Below are 6329 nucleotides of genomic sequence, written 5' to 3'. Positions count from 1 at the left end.
ATGACTTGGAGGGATCCTCAGACTCAGCGGTGGAAGGCGAATGTTGCCATTGTGGAGGCCTCTCCACAAGTAGCTGAATTAGACGCAGTCGTCCGAGCATTTGAGAGGTTTCCTGGTCCCTTCAATTTGGTCACAGATTCCGCATATGTGGCTGGTGTAGTATCTAGAGCGGAATCAGCAGTTCTGCAGGAGGTCTCTAACCAAAAATTGTTTAATTTGCTCTCAAAACTCGTAGAATTAGTCTCCCACCGAGAGCATCCGTTTTTTATAATGCATGTAAGATCACACACTGATCTGCCAGGGTTCATCGCTGAGGGCAACCGTCGGGCTGATTCTTTGGCCGCGGCTGCTGTCACGGTGGGCCCGCTCCCAGATGTGTTTGGCCAGGCTAAGATCAGCCATCAGCTCTTTCACCAAAATGCACCAGGCCTGGTCAGGCAATTCCATCTCACGCAGGATCAGGCCAAGGCGATTGTGGCTACATGTCCCCAATGCCAAGCCCATCAAATGCCTACCATCGCAGCTGGGGCAAACCCCAGGGGCTTGGTGAGCTGTGAAGTGTGGCAGATGGACGTGACACACATCCCGTCCTTTGGGAGGTTGTGTTACGTCCATGTCTCCATCGATACCTTCTCAGGAGCTATCTTTGCCTCTGCCCACACAGGTGAGAGGGCGGCGGATGTCCAGAAGCACTTGCTTCTGGCATTCGCTGTCCTGGGCATCCCTAGGGCTTTAAAAACTGACAACGGCCCAGCGTATACCTCCAAGGAGCTGCGGAGCTTCCTGCAACAATGGGGAATAGAGCATAAGACCGGCATCCCCTATTCCCCGACAGGCCAAGCCATGGTGGAGAGGGCCCACCAGAGCCTGAAAAGGATCTTGGAGAAACAATGTGCGGCAGTGAAGGTGGAGACCCCCCACGTCCGGTTGTCGAGAGCTTTGTACACCTTAAACTTCCTAAACTGTTCTTTTGACAACCTGAATCCTCCAGTTGTCCGGCACTTCGGCAGTCACCAGCAGCTGCAGCCGAAGGCCAGGCCTCCGGTTCTGATAAGGGATCCGGAGACCTGGCGGATGGAAGGGCCATATGACCTGGTTACCTGGGGGAGGGGATACGCTTGCGTGTCCACTCCCTCAGGGCCGAAATGGATACCATCAAAATGGGTCAAGCCCTTCCTCCCCAAGCAGGCAAAAACATCCGAGACTGTGCCACAGGTGCAGGAGGCATGTTGGCGGCGGAGGAGGAAACCTCTCACTTTCTCTCACCTTTATTTTCTCCACAGGTTCCCTCCGACCGGGTCCCCTTCCTCTCCACCATTGATTCGCGCCCCTTTTCGAGTCGTTCTTGATTCCCGACCTTCCTCCCCTGTCTCAGATTCTTCCCCCGAACTTAATTTACTTTTTGAGACAGAACCATCTCTTTAAGAAAATATTTAAGTTATAACCATGCTTGTTTTGTTTTTTCAGTTTGTCTCCCTTTGCCTGGCCCACACCACGCCAGAATGGCCCAGCTCAGCCCTCAACTGTGGCAGCGCCCAAGCGCTCCTTTACATCTCCTGATCTTCTGCCTCCTCCTTCCACCCTGGGCAGCGTGGATCATCCCTCAGCCAAAGGTGAATGTCTGGCGTACCTTGGCTCAGGCGTTAGGGCAAGATCATATCTGCCTCGACGCAGCATCAGCAGAGGACCCGATGTCGTCGTGCCTTGTGGGGATCCCTTTCTCTCCAGGTGAATTCCCCTCCGCTTTTCAGTCAGCCCTTTCCCCAATTTTGGCACAGAGTCTTACTATCCTTCCTAGTTTTGATTCCAGCAACGCTTGGAGAGACGGAGTGGTAAAGCTGGATCCTTTGCCCTCCGAGCCCACTGAACTCCACCTGCTCGGTTCCGCCAATTCCTCTATTTGTTTTCAATTTGAGTATACCTTTTCCTCTATTGAGAAGGGCAGTGAGGTGGTGCAACAGAATAAAGCTGAATATCAAGCCTACCAGTGGTGCAAGGCCATTTTAAAGATCAGCGGCCCCACCACCACGGGCCGCACCCCATACGCCCTTCCCAGGGGAGCATTCTTAATTTGTGGCGACCGAGCGTGGGCAGGCATCCCCTCTGGTCTGATCGGAGGGCCGTGCACATTAGGCAGGCTGACGCTGTTTACCCCCAACATGACTCAAATTGTGAATTGGAAGAAGACTAACATCACAGCAGAATTGGCCAGGTCCAAAAGAGATCTTAAAGATCTCCCAGAAGACTGTGATGATGAAATTACACATTGGTCCCATTCCAAAACCGTCGCTTTTACCATTCTGTTGCCGTGGGTATCAGTGGCGAAGTCTCTAGGTGAATTGGGCCGCCTAGAGTGTTGGGTGGTTAAGCAAGCCAATTTGACTTCGGCTGCTATATACGACCTCCTCACAGACGAGGAAATAACAAGGAAGGCGACACTCCAGAACAGGGCAGCAATAGATTTCCTATTGCTGCTCCATCATCATCAGTGTAAGGAGTTTGAGGGCCTCTGCTGCATGAATTTGTCATCAAGAGCTGAGAACGTCAGACACACCATCCTGAAGATGAAAGACCAAGTCCATCGGATGGAGCAAGAAACATCAGATTGGCTGAGGGACATTTTTAAGGGCTGGGGCTTGGGCAGTTGGGCCAGTTCTGTTCTAGAATCGGTTATGAAAGTTGTTTTAGTTTTATTTTTACTTTTGATTTGCTTTTCGCTGGTCCGTGGGCTGGTCCAAAGACTTGTTAATAAGATCACAGCTCCAAGTGTCAACCAGGTGGTAGCGGGAGAATCTGCAGAGGGAGACACCTATCCTTCGGAGGCAGAGGAAACCACAGATGAAGAAGAGCTCGCTGCGCCTCCCTTATACCACCAGGAGCTGTGTTTCGAAGAAGACGACGCCTGGACTGATCAGCCCCGGAATCCAGCCTTTTGAACCTTTTAGTACAGATTTTTCCGTTCTTTTCAATTTTATTTAACAAAAAACGGGGAGATGTTGTGGTGTGTTGGTATGTTCTGTTTCTTCCCCCCCTTTGTTACGATGGTTCTGTCCTCCCAGTTTTCCCCACCCTAGTTTCTGTCTATTACTTAGTTGCTATGGTTGCCCCCATGTCATGTAATTTCCCCACCCTGTATCTCCTAATGTGTATTATTTTCCCTCCTCCCTGGGCCCAGTCAATCACTCCCCACCACTCCCAGTCTTCCAGAATGTTCCTCTCAGTGGGAGTAGTGATTGGCTGAGGTCCCGGGGCCCTTCCTTTATAATGTATCGATTAGTTCTCCCTTACAGTCTATTATGTTAAGCACGTCCCCTGACTTCCCCTGATTGGTTTTTTGTAAATCCCACCTCCAGTTACCACCTCCCTTTATAATCCCATGCCCAACTTTTTTTTTCTCTCGCGGTCACTCCCTGCTGGTCGCCCCCCGGGACATTAAACTCGTTTGACCCCAGAGAGTGTCCGGCTCTTTCCTGCTCCGCCCTATTCAGCAGCTCTACCCCGAGACCTCGTCCTGCAGGCACAGCCCAAGGCTATTACCGCCGAGGGGTGCTTGAAGCTGCCAGTCCTGGGGCCTTGCCACCGGGGCTGACACCCCCTGCTGCAGTGGGACTGTTGGCCACCTTCTCAGCTAGCCAGGTCACAGGGTCTCCGGCCAGTCATCGCTGCATGAAACCACCTGCAAATTAGAGGACAGTTTCTTGTTTCTATCAGACCACAGTAAGTGGCATGAAGTTCTAAAAAATAGGGGACAGACCCTTGAGCCCTTAAGGGTAGGAGAGGGAAGCAATGTACTAAAGAGTCAAGTTCAGCATTTAGTTTTAATGCTCAATAATGAAGAATACAAGTAGCTTCACTCAATTATGCCATCTCCTGATATGGAGATGATGATAATCCCACACTACTGAGAAAGAAAATAAAGGGGGGATTTGAAAAGCTTCAAACATTTGATACTTTTATTTCCACACCACAATCCCTGCTTCTGTCAAAATCACCTAGATATATAATAATAACATAATAATAGAATCATAAGGATTATATAATAGTACAACCAATTAGAAATCAGATGTAATTCTTTGTAACCACCAGTGAAGCATCTATGGATTAACTCACCTACTAAAAAAACCCAGCAGTAACTGTACAATACCTGAAACCTATTTTTCAATATTGAGTGCAGGAGCCTTAGCCCTGCATACACAGCCGTAGCAGTTTTTCTGGATGTTATATATGTACACATGCTGAACATAAAAATTACTCTGCAACATACTCCTTTCAGCGAAAGTAAATTCCAAAGTGCAAAGCCATTTTAAATGAGAAAAAGTATCAAAATGGTTTCAAGCAAATTAAAGTCTTCTGTTTTTTTCTGAGCAGAGTCAGTGTGAGAGAACAGAACCTAATCAGTGAGCACTTAGAGCAAGGGCCTATCCGAAGGAACAAAACAAAGCTCACACTTAACATTTACTTTCTTGGAAAACTTAAATAAGGCTACATATTTACATTTCCATATTTATTTCACATTTAAGTCACAATGTAACCCATTTATTTCATAAAGGCCAGAAAAAATAAAAAGAGAAGCAATTGCAACAGAATATGTTTTTTAAGGGTGTGCGATCACATTTTATTAACGCTGTGAAATGTAATAAATTCCTTTTGGAGATGTTACATGTCAGCAGTGAAAGACTTGTAAAACACCACAAGCATTAGAGCTTAAGCATATGTTAGTTTAACAAAATTTGCAAGGTATTTCCATATTGCCTATAATCTCCTACAGTTATTAACATACTATTAATTCATTCAGGAGAGTCCTTTCAGTTAGTAAGGCTAGTTCTTAGGAGCCACAATTTCTATGGGTTACATCTCTCTGCTTCATTGGTTTTACAGCTCTGGCCCAGAAAAAGAATTATAACCCTATTCTAGTTCTTACTCCAGGCATGTTTCCTCCTTCCTTCTCCTTTAGGTAGAAGGCAAAATGGGCAGGGAAGGGGGCTCTTATTCCTCTGACAACAGAAAACTCCCAGAAACAACAGAATCACCTACTGGCCAAGTCTGAGAATTTGATTTATACCCATTACCATATGAAGGGTGGGTTTGGGGGGTTTTTAAAAATTTAATTAAATTTCATAAATCATTTAATGTCATTTAAAATCTTTAATATTCAATATAATTTATAAACTTCAAGAGAAACCAAATAAAACATTTTCCTCAGGTATAAATAACAAGTTATTACAGTATATTTGTTGTCATTCAAATTGTAACACACCACTTTTCCATTTATGTTTGTTCAGAGCTCCTACTCTCTCACAAGTTTCTAGGAAGACCTCTGTTTTATTCTTGAAAAAAAATTATTAGTCTTTTCCCTGAAGCCAGTCCTGAATAGCCAGCCCTTTATTCAGGGAAAGATTAAGTTAGCTTTTTCTTTGTTTTCTGACAGGAAAAAAAGGATAAATCTTATGCCTGGATTGTTTATCTTAAAACAAACAAACAAACAAACAACAACAACAACAAACAAAAAACAATACACAAAATCCTCCAAACCTTGAGTACTGTTTTTGCATAGTGTGATATTTTATTCTTTATTTTGTTTCTGGCATCAAGCTTTATTTGTTGGCACAAAGAAATCTTGTACCTCCAAGCTTGTAACTCAGAGGCAGGGAATGAATTTATAAGCTTTAAAAACACCTGATCACATTTTGTTCCCATAACTGTGCAGAAGAGTGTTTTCAAAGCTACACATCACTGATGTACCTTTGTTTAGTAACTCTTCACAAATAATAATCCTCAAAAAATGACATTGCTCATGGAAGATGTTAAGACAAATTAAAAAATTGCAAATAAGCATAATTAAATTAGTGACTCTGTCCTATAATAATAATAACTGAATTTCCTTCTAGGCTAATAAAATAAATGAGCCTTAATGGCTCAAATACCAAAATCAGTTTTGTGTACTAGAAGTCAAAGGAAAAGAAAGTTGTGGCTTAGCTACTAAACACTATCAATAGTGACTTGTTCATTTTGGCACTACACTCCTGAGATTTTGTATTCATCAACTCAACAACTGACACTATAGAAAATTTTAGATATACCTTTCATTTCTTCCCACCATGCAATTTATTCATTTCCCCAACTATCAGATTTTTTTTCCTTCTCTTTACTTCTTGGCCTCACTGCAGAACACTTTCAGATATATTAAAAATATAGCTGCATAGCTGCATTTTGCTAGAGGGGCAAAATAACCAGCGCCCTAAGATTTCATGGTCTAAATAAACAGGAATAGAGTAGTAAGGACAGTAATTTGAACAGAAATACAAGCACAGCATGCTCCTCATACTACA

Source organism: Ammospiza nelsoni, chromosome 3 (genome assembly GCF_027579445.1).
Source record: "Ammospiza nelsoni isolate bAmmNel1 chromosome 3, bAmmNel1.pri, whole genome shotgun sequence".
NCBI lineage: Eukaryota > Metazoa > Chordata > Aves > Passeriformes > Passerellidae > Ammospiza > Ammospiza nelsoni.
Note: the sequence above shows the minus strand (reverse complement) of the source record.